The sequence below is a fragment of the Moschus berezovskii genome, chromosome 9 (assembly GCF_049115385.1).
Source record: "Moschus berezovskii isolate FMDL1 chromosome 9, NW_MosBer_1.0, whole genome shotgun sequence".
In the NCBI taxonomy this organism is placed as follows: Eukaryota; Metazoa; Chordata; class Mammalia; order Artiodactyla; family Moschidae; genus Moschus; species Moschus berezovskii.
The window spans coordinates 101,618,692-101,634,910 of record NC_142468.1 but is presented as its reverse complement, the minus strand read 5'-3'; the positions used below and the strand labels follow the sequence as shown (position 1 = coordinate 101,634,910).

At 37.5% G+C, this 16,219-nt stretch overlaps 2 pseudogenes; one reads left to right on the top strand and one right to left on the bottom strand.

The window, feature by feature from the left end:
- Positions 1 to 449: 449 nt before the first annotated feature.
- On the bottom strand, positions 450 to 1,472 carry LOC148776729 (olfactory receptor 4K3-like; annotated as a pseudogene).
- A 12,496-nt stretch (positions 1,473 to 13,968) lies between these two features.
- LOC148776728 (olfactory receptor 4K2-like) lies at positions 13,969 to 14,921 on the top strand (annotated as a pseudogene).
- The last annotated feature ends 1,298 nt before the right edge of the window (positions 14,922 to 16,219 follow it).

Sequence of the window (16,219 nt, the reverse complement as noted above, 5' to 3'; positions counted from 1 at the left end):
ACATCCTCACTTACCAAGAAACTGCAGTATTTTTTCTGACCTTTGAACTAAAATGTTATTCATCAACAATAAAAAATTCCACTATTATTTCAGTGTACAAGTGTTGGTACTTTCACATTTGCTCCTTTTCTTAATCATAAGAGCCTGTAAGGAAATCCACTCTTTCCTGAAACATGTGAATGTCTTAATATTCAAATAAATACCTATATCTGACAATGGTTGAATATTCTAAAAAGTGAGTCCTTGTGAGGTAAAATTTTGGATATTGGTTTGATAATGTTCCATCGTAAATATTATGCTGTGTGAGGAACTCTTAATATGACCAAAACTCAGTAACTGATAAGACTGATGATGAAAACAGTTCTGCCATGAAATATATGATTTCTTGCACTAGCATGACAATGTTGACCAACAAAGTAAATGCTCATTTTTGTACGCACAAAAGCAAATCAAGGGCTATGATCAGTCTGGCTAGACTTCAAGACACAGTTGCTAAGTTTTCTCATGGAATCCTTGACATCCTTATTTCTAAGGGTGTAGATGACTGGATTTAAGAGGGGAGTGAAAATGGTATAAAATACTGAGAGAACTTTGTCTATTGGGAAATTTGTGAAAGGCCACACGTAAATGAAAATGCATGGGCCAAAGAAAAGAGTCACCACAGTGAAGTGGGCACTGCAGGTGGAGAGAGCTTTGGAGGACCCACCAGAAGAACGTTGCCTAATAGTGACCAAGATGACAGAGTAGGAAATCACCAAGAGAACGAAGCACACTAGGGCAATCAGGCCGCTGGTTGAGATCATGAGCACTCCTAGAATGTATGTGTCTACGCAGGCAAGTTTAATCACTAAGGGAAGATCACAGAAGAAACTGTCCACTAATTGGGCCCACAGAAGGGCAGATTCACAGTAAATGCGAGCTGACTCATAGCGTGGAATATGCCGACAATCCAGGAAAGTGTCACAAGCCCAAGGCACGTTCTCCGGTTCATGATGGTTAAATAGCGTAAAGGCTTACAAATAGCTACATACCTATCAAAAGACATGGATATCAGCAGCACAATCTCAACACCCCCTAAGAGATGCAGGAAGAATATCTGGGTGATGCAGCCTTCAAAAGAGATGACTTTGGGTTCCCTGAAGAACTCTGCAATCATTTTGGGAGTGGCAAATGAGGCCAGAGACATGTCAACGAAGGAGAGGTTGCCCAGCAGAAAGTACATGGGGGAGTGCAGGCGTGGCTCTGACACAATGGTGAACACAATGAGGAGGTTCCCCAGCACAGTGGCTGCATAGACTACAGAGAAAAACAGGAAATAGACGATCTGGCGTTCCCAAGAACTGGAAAGACCCTGTAGTATGAATTCAGTTATGACCGACTGATTATTCCAGGCCATTCAGTTTGATTTCAGGAAGGACTCTGGCTTCCTGATGGAGGAGAATGAGGAAAAATACAGTGATTAAATACAAAGTGAGATTTTTCTGCATGAAATAATATAGGGGTTTCCCTCCAGCAGATAATAGTTTTCTGTTGTATCATTCTTCTGTTCACATTGCTCAAATATTTCCTCCGTGACCTTTCCAGATATTTTAACTAACTAATTAAAATATCAGTTCAGGTTAATTCTTATGATTTTGCAATTTGCTTAAAGTATGATGCCAGTCTTTATAAAATAAATAAAAATTCAGTTATTTGAATATTACTCCTTAGTTTGTGAAACACTTAAAAAAATCTCATAGGTAGCTGCCAAGTTTTGAATGGGAAAGGAATGGCAACATTTTTCAAAACATCATGATGCCAGAGAAAGACTGGAGTGAACAATGTTTGAGAATCATGATTGATTATTAGTGGGAACACAATGATGCAAAGGAGGGTAGGCACTGGGTTGTTTTGCAATGAGTGGGGTAAGGGAATACAACCTGAAAAAAATGGATACAGAGAAACAGTCTGTTTCAATTTTCTATTAGCCATGGTTCAGAATAAAATTGAAATAGCCTCTTATTCTTAGTTCTCCATTTTAGTTATGCAGGCATGTATGATCCTGTTCTATGCCACCAATGCCATACACCTCAAAGGCTCATGAACATGATATGGTTAAAGCCTGAAGCCTTCATATAGTTCCAAGTATATGGTAAATACAAAATCTCTGTTTAACACTTGGCTGCCTGAAGTCAGCTATTTTTTAACTGCTGGATTTTATAGATTTTCACCAAAGCAGTTTGCAGCAGGAAACTTCCTATTTCTAGAGTTCACTTAGGAAAAAAAGGAAACAGATTCATGTAGAGACAGAGAAAGATAATGGAGAACCTAGAAAAAGTTACGTAAAGCAATATGCTGTAAACATTAAAACTAGACTGCTTAGGGAAATCCTCACTGAGATCTAAGAAGACTTTACAAAATACACTGAAAGTCAACTGAAATGATGTATACCTAGAATTCACATCAAAGTCCTTTCATCTTGTCATCAAACCAAGTTTTTCTCGTCTCATTTCTTTCTCAAAACTCTGCTGTAAGTATGTATTCTAAATAAATTGTTCCAATACTAAGCAAATCTACACTTAGTATTGGAACAATTACTCATACTCTTGACTTTCTATTTTGATGTTTGGTGCCCTTTCTCTAACTCCTCACTCTTCTGACTTTACCCATTTCAGAAACTAGGTTTGCTTCTGCACTCACATACCTGATATTGAAGAGGATGCCTCCAGTACAGCTTACACTTAAACTGGTGTAGCAGAAAGAGCAGTGACTTGGGATTGAGACAGTGTGGATTCAAATCTTGTCCTAGATATGCAAGATTAGATAATCCACTGCATGAACGGGTACCTCTGATTCTTCATATGATAATGATGAAGTGGGTTGATCTAGATGGTTTTAGGATCCTTTCCACAGACATATTAACCTTCCGATACTCAACTAGTCCCTGAAAGCAGTGGCAACCACTCCAGAGTGACCTCAGATCAATCTGCTGCCTAATTACTGGATAAAAGAGACTCAAATCTTTGAGACCTTTGTATTTATAACATCTGTACTGATATGAGTGGATTCAATAAATTTCATGGCATGAAAAGAACCAGTTACTCCCTGGAGGAACTAACACATGTTCAAGTTCCAATGGGAATTATTAGAACATTCAACACGTTTTGTCCAGAGTTAAAGATAGATCATAAAGTGTCATTATTCTTAAATGCTCTCTGTACATGGAGTGAATATGATGGGAAAGATATAAGGGAGAATCCTTATCTTGGGCCACAGCAAAGATAAGACAAATAGGATCTATTATTTGGCTTGGGGGATACAAATGTAATCTCTCAGTTCATTGAAAAATAAATGAGAATGTGTTTCCCTGTTTGAGACCAGAAAAATTCATACTCTTAAAAGAAGTGTTCAGAACCTACGTGAGGAAAAGTTTAAAGCCCTCCTACAAGACTAAAATATAGACTTGAACAAATGGAAACATAAACCATGACCTTGAATTAGAATGTACATCATAAAGATGTCAGTTCGCCTTAAATGAATTTATAGAGTTAATGCAATTTAAATATAAATTACATCAGGCCTCTTTGATCTAGATAAACTAACTACAAAATTCATTTGGAAAAATAAAATGCAAACATGCAAGAGGAGCCAGGGAAACATTTTAAAAAATAGAGCAATGGGAAAGGATGAGTTCTAGGGTGCACGAAACCATGCTATAAAATGCCATAAATAAAACAAATGATATTGATGAATTAATACAAAAACAATTAAAAAAACAAAATTAAAAACCAAGGAATAGGCTAATTGCACATGGAAATAAAGTATATAAAAAGTGAAGTTTCTAAAATGAGTAGGGGGCAATTTGTGCTTTTTCACAAGGGATTTTGAGATAGTTGGATAGCCACCTGGAAAAGAACTGCATTAATTCATCATAACTTACCTGCCACTATTCAAAATTGGACACGTATTTATTTGTAAAACCTGATTTTCTTTTTATATCTAGGGGAGGAAATCATTCCCAACTGTAACTCAAAATTCATTAATAATAAGGGAAAATTGAATATTTTGATTACAAACGTTTTCATGGCAGAGACGCAAAAGCATAGCTGACACAAATGAATACTTAGAAAAAATCTAACCTTTAAGGACGAGTCAATGATACATAAAGAGCTAGTGAGCGAGTAAAAAGACCACCAACCACGCAGAGAAACGGAGAAAGATGTGCAAACGTGTTGTTGTTGTTCTGTCGCTAAGTTGTGTCCGACTCTTTGCAACCCTTTGGACTGCAGTGTGCCAGGCTTCCCTGTGCTTCCCTATCGCCCAGAGTTTGTTCAGAGTCATGTCCATTGAGTCAGTAATGCCATCTGACCATCTCATCCTCTGTTGCCCCCTTCTCCTCCTGCCTTCAATCTTTCCCAGCATCAGGGTTTTTCCAATGAGTTGGCTCTTTGAATCAGGTGGCTTAAGTATTGGAGCTTCAGCATCAGTACTTCCAATGAATATTCAGGGTTGATTTTCTTTAGGATTGACTGTTTGATCTCCTTGCTGTCTAAGGGACTTTCAAGAGTCTTCTCCAACACTACAGTCGAAAAGCATCAGTTCTTCGGCTCTCAGCCTTCTTTATGGTCCAACACTCACATCCATACATTACTGCTGGAAAAACCATAACTTTGACTATATGGACCTTTGTCAGCCAAGTGATGTCTTTGTTTTTTAAAACACTGCTTAGGTTTGTCATAGCTTTTCTTCCAAGGAGCAAGCATTTTTTAATTTCATGGCTGCAGTCACCGTCTGCACTAATTTTAGAGCCAAAGAAAATAAAGTCTGTCACTATTTTCAATGTTTCCCCAACTATTTGCCATTAAGTGATAGGACTGGATGCCATGATCTTAGTTTTTTGATGTTGAGTTTTAAGCCAGCTTTTTACTCTCCTCTTTCACCTTCATCAAGAGGTTCTCTAGTTCCTCTTCACTTTCTGTCATAAGGGTGGTGTCATCTGCATATCTGAGGTTACTATATTTCTCCTGGACATCTTGATTCCAGCTTGGCATTTTGCATGATGCAAATAAGTACAAGCTATATAAAAGATGTTCAAACTTTAATAAGAAAATGTATTAGGGAATTCCGTGGTGGGTCAGTGGTTAGGACTTGTGCTTTCACTGTAGTGGGCCCAGAATTTGATCCCTGGTTGGGGAACTAAGATCACATAAGCTACATGGTGCAGCCAAAAAAAAAAAAAAAAGGCTGTTAAATTGCACTGAGACACTGTTTATCAACTATCATATCATATGCAAAATAATTTATATCAGATAAAAATCTAACAGCTTGGAAACCTACTATAGTTTGAACTTCTTTACACAGGAACTGTATCCCAGTACAGTGGAATGAAAACTGGAACGCTGCTAACTCACACAGGTCTCTGGAGCTCACACAACTCTGTAACCAAATTTTATTGCTCAAAGCAATTTTCAAGGACAGCCAAGATCCATGGGGTTGGGAAAATGTCCAGTTTTTATTTGAAGAAGATGTAATATATTCTGGTTGTGATTTCCAATCTATCTCTATTCACTCTCTGGATACAATTAGTTACAGTCTTCTGTATGAAAAATATGCCCAGTAAATTTCAAGACTCCCAAATTCTCAACCATTTGGCTAGAAGTCCAGGGTCTTTTCTTCTGCACCAGCTCCACATATATGTGTATGTGTGTGTAGGTGGTTCCTTGGGTGCAGATCTTCTTCATATGAATCAAAAGACATCTCTGTTCTACTCTCCACACACCCAACCTACAATGATGAGACTCTGATCAGTTAATTGTGACAGACACACCAATTAAAAAAGAAGAGAAACAAAAGCACATAGTGGGACTTGGCCCATGGCTATTCTAAAATACTTCTGGGGCAGTTTCCCTGGGGCTGGGAATGCGCTTTGACTATGGTTAGGCTCATTATTGTTTCAGATGTTTCTTCTGTTACTTTCTCTCTTTCTTCTCTTGAAATTCTCACCACATGTATGTTATACCTTTTGTAGCAGTCCCACAGACTTTGGATATTCTCTCTCTTTTCTTTTTACAGACTTTGTTCTCTTTACTTTTCAAGGTTTCTATTAATATTTGAGGCATCCTCAAGCTAGCATATTTCCTCAGCCACATCCAGGGTACCAACAAGCCCATCAGAGGCATTCTTCATTTCTGTTTCAGTGTTTTGGATCTATTGCATTACTCTTTTGGTGCTTTCTTAGGATTTCCATCTCTTTGCTTACATTGTCCATCTGTTCTTGCATATTGTCTATCTTATCCATTAGCATGTCCATAACATTTGTTTTAAATTCCCAGTCTGGTAATTCCAATATTCCCAATGTATCTGGTTCTGATGCTTATTCTACCTCTTCAAACTATGGGTTTTTCTTAAAGTTGTTGTTTTCATTTTGGAATGCCTTGTAATTTTTTTTTTTGGGGGGGATGGTCAAACCTGGGTAAAAGGAGCTACCATAAACAGGCCTTAAATAATGTGGTAGTGAAATGCAGGGGTGAGAGGAAGTTTTCTATAGACCCATCATTAGGTCTCAGAGTTTCAGTAAGCCTGTACTTCTGGGTGAACTTCATAAGTGTTTCTCTCTTTTTTTTTTCCTACCAACTTGGGTGGGATAGAAAGTCTAGAGTGAGCTAGAGTTGGGATTTTCCTTTCTCCCATATGGAAGGCCAAAGCTGGCTAGAGATGGGGTATTCCTCATCCTCTAGGTCAGCTGGGCTCTGATAATATCCTATCAGGTTAGGCTCTGGCTAAATGGTTTCTCCTGGGGCAGACATTGTTAACATGTGTATGTGTGCTCTGACATATTTCAAAATGGTTCTTTTCCCTCTCCCCCTCTGCTGGAAGCTGGAGGGGATTTTTCTCTGATATTCTGTGAGAATCTAGTCTAACTCTTGGAAATAAATAATATAAAATTTTGCTGCTATGATCAGGTCCTCTAGTTTTTAACACTCAAAGTTGTCCATACTGAGCCTCCACAATTAGTCAATTACAGATCAAAGTTTCCCACCCTGTCCTGGTTACCTGGCCATTTCTATCTAAGAGTCTTTGCCCTTATAACTGGTGACTCCTGTATTGCCTGCATTTCTCTCCAATATTGGAGGCAGAGATTTGCCTGCGTCCCATCTCTCTTAATATCCTAGAAGAGTTGTTTTTTGTCTGTTCACCTCCAATATACATTTCTTTATACACACACACTCACATAGTTACATAGTTGAGCCTTGAACAACACAGGTTTGAACTGTCAAAGTCCATTTTTATGTGAATGTTTTTCAGTAGTAAATATGAGAACACTACACGATTCGAGGTTGGTTGAATCCATGGATGTTGAATGGTGGACACAGAGGGCTTACTATCAAGTTACACACAAATTTTTGACTTCTTACTCCTAACCCCCATGTTGTTCAAGGGTCAACTGTAGTTTCAAGAGTAAGACATGTGACTTCTTGCAATGTTTTCAAGGTTCATTCAGTTTGTAGCATGTATCACTATTTTATACCTCATTCCATTTCATGGCCAAATAATATTCCATTGTATGGCTATCCAACATATAGGTTATTCATTTATCAGTTTATAGATGTTTCCATATTTTGGCTGTTGTGAATAGTGCTACTACAAACATTTATGTACAAGTTTTTGACACAAAAGGCTGCATATTATATTATTCCATTTGTATGAAATGTCAGGAATAGACAAATGCATTCAGAAAACAGATTACTGATGGTAAGGGCTTGGGGAAAGGAGGTTTGGGAGTGTTTGCTCAATAAATACAGGCTTTCCTTTTGGATAAAATGTTCTGGAACATGCAAGGGGGTAGTGCCAGTCATTGACAAAAAATGTTCTGGAACTAGATGGTGGTGATAATTGCACAGTACTCAGAATATACTAAATATCACTAAAGATAAATTTTATATTATGTGTATTTTACTGCAAACAAAATTAGTAAGAAGTGAAAAATACCCAAACACATATAAAGATGGAAACGCATCAACTTCTTTGTTCTCAGTCCCTGACGTGGCCAGTGTCAGTCTGCTCTGTACAGTCTGATTTTCACAAAATTAAGATCCTATCATGCACGTGACCAACCAGTGTGCTTTTCACTTGATGGTTTATTGTAGACAATGCAGTGTATTCAAATTCAAGTATTTCTTTTCATGACAGCTGTATTTTTTAATGTAAGGGTATTCTGGAACTTAAATAATTCCTCTACTAATAGGTAATCAGATTTTTTTCCCTTATTTTTCCCACTGCTTACTATGTTAAAATAAATATTTTGTCATAGTTTAAAGGGTCACTGCTTTTATTTCCATGAATTGATTCTCAAAAGAAAGACTTATGAGTCAAATGACGTTGAAGAAATGTATATTTTAATTTTAGAAGTTATTGCCAGGATATTGGGTTTGTTTGCTTTTAACACTGCAGTTTATACATTCATCAATGATATACGTGTGTGCTAAGTCGCTTCAGTCATATCTGACTCTGTGATACTGCGGACTATAGCCTGCCAGGATCCTCTGTCCATGGGGATTCTCCAGGCAAGAATACTGAAGTGGGTTGCCAGGCTCTCCTTCAGGGAATCTTCCCCATCCAGAGATCAAACCCCCTCTCTTATGTCTTCTGCATTGGCAGGTAGGTTCTTTACTACTAGTACCACCTGGGAAGCTCTGTCCATGATACAAAATATCCTTAAATATTCTTCTAAATTTTGATCAATTTGATGAGAAAAAATGGCATTGATTTTTATTTTAATATGCAGTTCCCTGGCCATTAATGAGGTTAAATATTTTTCATAGGTTTGTTTGTTATTAGGTATAATTTATTCTAGGAATTACTTATTTAGTTTTTTTTGGGGGGGTTTTGGCCAATTTTTTTCCCTATTGAATTTTTTTCTTATTAATTTACTGGAGATATTTCAAAATACTTTTTGCATAAAGTTACAGACAAGGATTGAAGTTATTTATTCATTTTTCATATAGATGTGTATGCGTGCTTAGTTTCTCCAGTCGTGTCTGACTCTTTGCAACCCTGTAGCCCACCAGGCTCCTCTGTCCATGGGATTATCTAGGCAACAATGCTGGAGTGGGTTGCCATGCCCTCATCCAGGGGATTTTCCTGACCCAGGGATCCAACCCGCATCTCCTGTGTCTCTTGCATTGCAGGCAGGTCCTTTACCACTGAGCCACTGGGGAAGCCCCTTTCCATACAGATATCCAATAACAAAAAACAATTGTTATACAGTCCTTTGCTAAAAGGGCTCTTCTTTCCTATTGAATTATTTTGGTACCTTTTTTGAAAATCAGTTATCACATATGTGAAATTCTTCTGGACTTTCCTTTCTGTTCCATGCATCTATTTTTTAGGCAAACACAATAATGATTACTATGGCTTTATAATAAGTGCTGAAAACAGATTTTGTGAGCCTAGCAAATTTGTTCTGTTCACATTGTTTCTGTGATCTTAAGTTCTTTGAAATTTCATATTAGTTTTATAATAAATTAAGCCTGCTGGTATAATGATTAGCATGATGCTAAATGTATACAACAATTAGGAGATAATGAACTTGTTTACAGTATTGTGTCTTTTTATCTATGAGCACAGTCTGGTCCCCATCATCTTTTCATCCTTGGACCCAGGAAGATGGATAAAGAGCAAGAGGGGAATTATGCATTGAATCTTAAAGCTTCTGCTCAAATGTGGCACATCTGGCACAAAACTTCTGCCCATATTATTTTGAATAAATAAGTCATGTTTCCAAGGCTTTAGTTAAAAAAAAAAGTGGGAATTATACTCCTTTTACAGCAATGGAGGGTCTCTGAAGAGATGAACTAAGTAGAATAAGATAGCCTATTGTTCAATTAATAAATAACATAATGATAGTTACTTGGAATTCTTATTTTTTAAGGATTTATACAGATGATTTGAGAAGAGAGAATTTGAAGGCAGGAAATTATTGAATTAAATAGGTATAGAGAGATCCCTTTGATTAAAGTAGTAGCAACGTGTATGTTATTGGGATAAATAAAATAAGAATTCCAAGTAACTATCACCATAACTCTGCCTATAGTCTTACAATGAGCCTTTGTTGTCTTTAACATCAAGTTCTATTTTAGAGTGGCATTCTTATTCTTCTAAACTGCTAACTGAATATCTTGTTCCTGCAAATAACTTCCACTATTTTATTTCCCACATACTTTTTTCCCTTACCAAACAAAATTTAAGTTTTCATTATAGGTCAACTTCATGATATTTCTTTTGTAAGAACATTTTCTTGATTGATTAAGCACACACACCACAATTTTTCCCTTATCTAAAATCCAGTTTACTCTTTATCTCTAAGAATAGGTTGAAAACTTGATATATTTGACTACGTTGTTTCACAAATTGTTTTATTTATGAGTGTTCAGTAACTCCAAAAAATTATGCATTACTTAAAGCAGAAGCAAATGTTCCTGGATTTTATTCTCCCATGACCTCTAGAACAAGGTTAGATAATCAAGAGTGCTAATTAAAATTTGTTGACATCTCCTTCTACCTTCTAAATGTTGGCTTTCCCAACTTCCATCCCCTGAATCTCTCAGGTGCAGGTAAAAACAATCATTGTAAATTCCCATGAGAAAATTAATATATCTTCCTGTTGTGAACTAAATCATACCACTTTTGTTGTTCAAAATATCCCATTGAAATATGATTTCTTGGTCAATTCCCAAGTCCCTACAACTTCCATTTTATCTACAGCTGCTACACAGCTAATGATTCTCCTCGGTCATTTATTTATATTTAAAACTAACTCCTCCACATTCAATCGCTCAGTCACTTGACACTGTGTATACTATAAAGCCCTGATTCCGCTATAGATCTGGTAAGCAAAGATGCTCTTTTCTTTTTTTTTCCCTGTGTCTTTCCTACTTCCACCTTCTAACTCTGGAGGGTTAGATCATTAAAACAGTTTGCATATGTTGGCATATACGAAGGGAGAATTCAAATACAAGTGGGACTAAGCCTTAAGAGACGTATCCTTTAGAAGACAAGGTAAAATTTTAAGTCATTTAATCATGTGATTACAAATATTTGTAGGAGGAACATACTCCTATTTAAGGAAAAAAAGAAATAAAGAAGCAGTTGAATGCCTTTCTTTGGGATAATGGCTATGCTGCAATATACTTGATACTCAGTCTTCTTCAGCTCAGTTCAGTTCAGTCGCTCTTTGTGACACCATAGACTGTTCATCACCACCCTGAAGCTTGCTCAAACTCATGTACATCGAGTTGGTGATGCCATCCAACCATCTTATCCTCTGTTGTCCCTTTCTCCTCCTGCCTTCAATCTTTCTCAGCATCAGAGTCTTTTCAAATGAGTCAGTTCATCACATAAGGTGGCCAAAGTTTTCAGCTAAATCAGTCCTTCCAATGAATATTCAGGCCTGATTTCCTTTAGGATGGACTGGTTGGATTTCCTTGCAGTCCAAGGGACTCTCAAGAGTCTTCTCTAACACCACAGTTCAAAAGCACTAGTTCTTTGGTGCTCAGCTTTCTTTATAGATCAGCTCTCACATTCACACATGACTACTGGAAAAACCATAGCTTTGACTAGACGGACCTTTGTTGGCAAAGTAATGTCTCTGCTTTTTAATATGCTATCTAGGTTGGTCATAACTTTCTTTCCAAGGAGTAAGCATCTTTTAATTTCATGAATGCAGTCACCGTCTGCAGTGATTTTGGAGCCCAGAAAAATGAAGTCTGTCACTGTTTCCACTGTTTCCCCATCTATTTGCCATGAAGTGATGGGACCAGATGCCATGATCTTAGTTTTCTGAATGTTGAGTTTTAAGCCAACTTTTCACTCTCTTCTTTCACCTTCATCAAGAGGCTCTTTAGTTCTTTTCCCCTCTCTGCCATAAGGGTGGTGTCATCTGCATATCTGAGGTTATTGATGTTTCTTCCAGCAATCTTGATTCCAGCTTGTGCTTAATCCAGTCCAGCATTTCTCATGATGTACTCTGCCTATAAGTTAAATTAGTAGGGTGACAATGCACAGCCTTGATGTACTTCTTTCCCTATTTGGAACCAGTCTGTTGTTCCATGTCCAGTTCTAACTGATGCTTCCTGACCTGCATACAGGTTTCTCAAGAGGCAGGTCAGGTGGTCTAGTATTCCCGTCTCATTAAGAATTTTCCACAGTTTGTTGTGATCCACACAGTCGAAGACTTTGGCATAGTCAATAAAACAGAAGCAAATGTTTTTCTGGAACTCTCTTGCTTTTTTGATGATCCAGTGGACTTCTGCTTCCTCTGCCTTTTGTAAATCCAGCTTGAACGTCTGGAAGTTCACGGTTCATGTGCTATTGAATCCTGGCTTGGAGAATTTTGATCATTACTCTGCTAGCATGAAAGATTAGTGCAATTGTGCAGTAGTTTGAGCATTCTTTGGCATTGCTTTTCTTTGTGGTTGGAATGAAAACTGACCTTCCAGTCCTGTGGCCACTGCTGAGTTTTCCAAATTTCCTGGCATATTGAGTGCAGCACTTTCACAGCATCATCTTTCAGGATTTGAAATAGCCCAACTGGAATTCCATCGCCTCTGCTAGCTTTGTTCATAGAATGCTTCCTAAGGAAAACTTGACTTTGCATTCCAGGATGTCTGGCTCTAGGTGAGTGATCATACCATCATGATTATCTGTGTCATGAAGATCTTTTTTTTGTAATGTTCATCTGTGTATTCTTGCCACGTCTTCTTAATAACTTCTGCTTCTCTTAGGTCCATACAATTTCTGTTCTTTACTGTGCCCGTCTTTGCATGGAATGTTCCCTCAGTATCTCTAATTTTCTTGAAGAGATCTCTAGCCTTTCCCATTCTATTGTTTTCCTCTATTTCTTTGCATTGATCTTTGAGGAAGGTTTTCTTATCTCTCTTTGCTATTCTTTGGAACTCTGCATTCAAATGGGTATATCCTTCCTTTTCTCCTCTGCCTTTTGCTTCTCTGCTTTTCGTAGCTATTTGTAATGCCTCCTCAGACAACCATTTTGCCTTTTGCATTTCTTTTTCTTGGGGTTGGTTTTGATCACTGCCTCCTGTACAATGTCATGAACCTCCATCCATAGTTCTTCAGGCACTCTGTTTATCAGATCTTACCCCTTGAATCTATTTCTCACTTCTACCTATAATCATAAGGGATTTGATTTAGGTCATACCTGAGTGGTCTAGTGGTTTTCCCTACTTTCTTCAATTTAAGTCTGAATTTGGCAATAAGGAGTTCATGATCTGAGTGACAGTCAGCTCCCAGTCTTGTTTTTGCTGACTTATAAGGCTTCTTAGTTTGGGTAAATATCAACAAAACTAACTTTCTTAGTGTTTCTGGTAGGTCTCAATCAGATGAATTTTACCCATAAATATGTTAATGATTGTTTATAAATTTATAAGAGTTTTGCAACTGTCAACTTAAGTCTGTCCATAATGTTGCTTAAGAGCCCATGTCACTTATATGTGATATAATTTTTAATGTTGTTTCACTATGGATAATTTTATTTATGGAAATCCATACTTTCAGTATGGATAAGTTTCTAAATGACTAAACCTGTGTGTGTGTGTGTGTGTGTGTGTGTGTGTGTGTGCATGCATTTAACACACAATCAGCCCAGAGTAAGTGCTTCCTTAATGTGAGTTCTTATCTTTAAAATTACACAGGCTAATCTCATTTGGATTGTCCATTAGCACTAGGAAGGAAAGTGCTGTTTTCAACATCTATGACTTAAGTGGTATTTCACCATGATCCCTAATATCCTACCTTTCAAATCAATATAGCCAATGAAGGTGGAAAGAATACTAAAGATAAGTTTTCCTAGAGGAAACAAAGTCTATGAAAATGAATCTGGGAAATAGAGCCTTTGCTTCAATAGAATCATATTTTATCTTGAATTTGTTTTTCTTTTCCTTTGATGCAGATTTCCAACTATCAGTCAGGACGATGGATGTGGCTAACGAGTCTACAGTTTCTGATTTTGTTTTGCTAGGACTCTCTAAATCCTGGAAGCTACAGACATTTTTCTTCGTGGTGTTTTCGCTGTTTTATGTGGCGACAATGGTGGGTAATAGCCTCATAGTCATCACAGTGATAGCCGACTCTCATCTGCCCTCCCCCATGTACTTCCTGCTCACCAACCTTTCCTTCATTGATATGTCTCTTGCTTCCTTTGCAACCCCTAAGATGATTACAGACTACCTCAGTGGACACAAAACCATCTCCTTTGATGGCTGCATCACCCAGATATTTTTTCTACACCTTTTTACGGCACTGAGATTATTTTACTAATGGCTATGTCTTTTGATAGGTATATTGCAATATGCAAGCCTCTCCACTATGCTTCAATCATAAGTCCCCAGATGAGTGTGGCCCTTGTGGTGGCTTCCTGGGTTGTAGGAGTCATGCATTCACTGAGCCAGGCCATATTCGCTCTCACATTGCCACTCTGTGGTCCCAATCAGGTAGATAGCTTTTTCTGTGACCTTCCTGTGGTGATCCAACTAGCATGTGTAAATACTTATGTCCTGGGCCTCTTTATGATCTCAACAAGTGGCATCATTGCCTTGTCCTGCTTTATTCTTCTATTCAGTTCTTATGTTATTGTCTTGGTTACTATCAGAAATCATTCTTCAAAAGGAACGTCTAAAGTTCTTTCTACCTGCACAGCTCATTTCATTGTTGTCTTCATGTTCTTTGGGCCCTGCGTCTTCATCTATATGTGGCCACTAAGCAGTTTTCTGATAGACAAGATTCTATCTGTGTTTTATACCATCTTTACTCCCATTCTGAACCCAGTAATCTATACTTTGAGAAATCAGGAAGTGAAAACAGCCATGAGGAAACTGAAGAATAAGCTTCTAAATTCTAACAAGGCAACTCCATTGCAATATTTTTAGTTTTAACATCTAGTTTTATTCCTGGGTATTAATTGCCACATTTTTTTGTGCACACAGTACACGTTAGGCTTTTATTTCTCAAGTTATTATCAACTTGAAACTGCCAAAATTTGTGAAATCACAAGTTCACGTTAAAACTATCCTCATACATGTATTTATATTAAATACATTTTAAATTTCAGAAAAGCAAGCTGGCAGAAGCAAATTTTTCCAGATGCAAAGAATATCTATAAAAATGTCAAGAGTGATTGCTTCAGTTAGGAAATTCAATATTAGCATTCTATTCATTGGAAAAGAGGAATAGAAAATGAGAAGAGGAAGTATTGATCAAAAGATAACTAGAAGATAATGACATTTACATACAACTAACAACTGAGTTACTCAGAGAACTCTAAAGTATGACAATTAGTAAGTTTCTGTACGCCTTACAGATTCAGTACTGCTGTAGGAGTCGCCTCTGATCAATCAACAGTGATTATCTGTGCACATTCCTGACATGACTCCTTAACATTTAAACAGATTTGTGAGTTCTATCAGAGAAAGTCTGAGTGTATTTCATCATAAATGTTGATGAAGTCCAAAGTGAGTGCTGTAAGCAGACACTCACTTTTAGCTAATAAGAAACACATTCATGATAACTCCTTCTCATAATACAGACTGAAAAAAGAGGCCAGAAAATTCTGCCAGTAGAAGATATTATGAAATGAGTTTCAAAAGAGTACACTTTGCTTCATACAGACCCTAATGTCAGTTTAATGCCTGGAAAGTCGAACCTGGAATGAAATGAAAGATACAGTATATGATAGGGAATTAATGGAAAGCTTATGCTTTTCTTTAAAGTATTATAGTGTTTTACACTTTTGTCAAATTGCTTCTTCCTCTTAATATTTGGATGCAAAAATAAGAAATCTGTGATTTAGTAATACATTGTCAATATAATAAATATATTTCTGTCAGGAAAGTTTTTTGTTTTGTTTTTTCTAATACTCTTAAGTAAGTGCTAGGTTCTAAGAGTCGGACACGACTGAGCGACTTCACTTTTACTTTTCACTTTCATGCATTGGAGAAGGAAATGGCAGCCCACTCCAGTTTTCTTGCCTGGGGAATCCCAGGGACGGCGGAGCCTGCTGGGCTGCCGTCTGTGGGGTCGCACAGAGTCGGACACGACTGAAGCGACTTAGCAGCAGCAGCAGCAGGTTCAAAATTAGACTGACAGTACACAAGGTATCATTACCACCTGCTGGCAGATACTGGAAATGCATGCATTGAAAGTCATGGTATCTCCTGGATGCTTTACT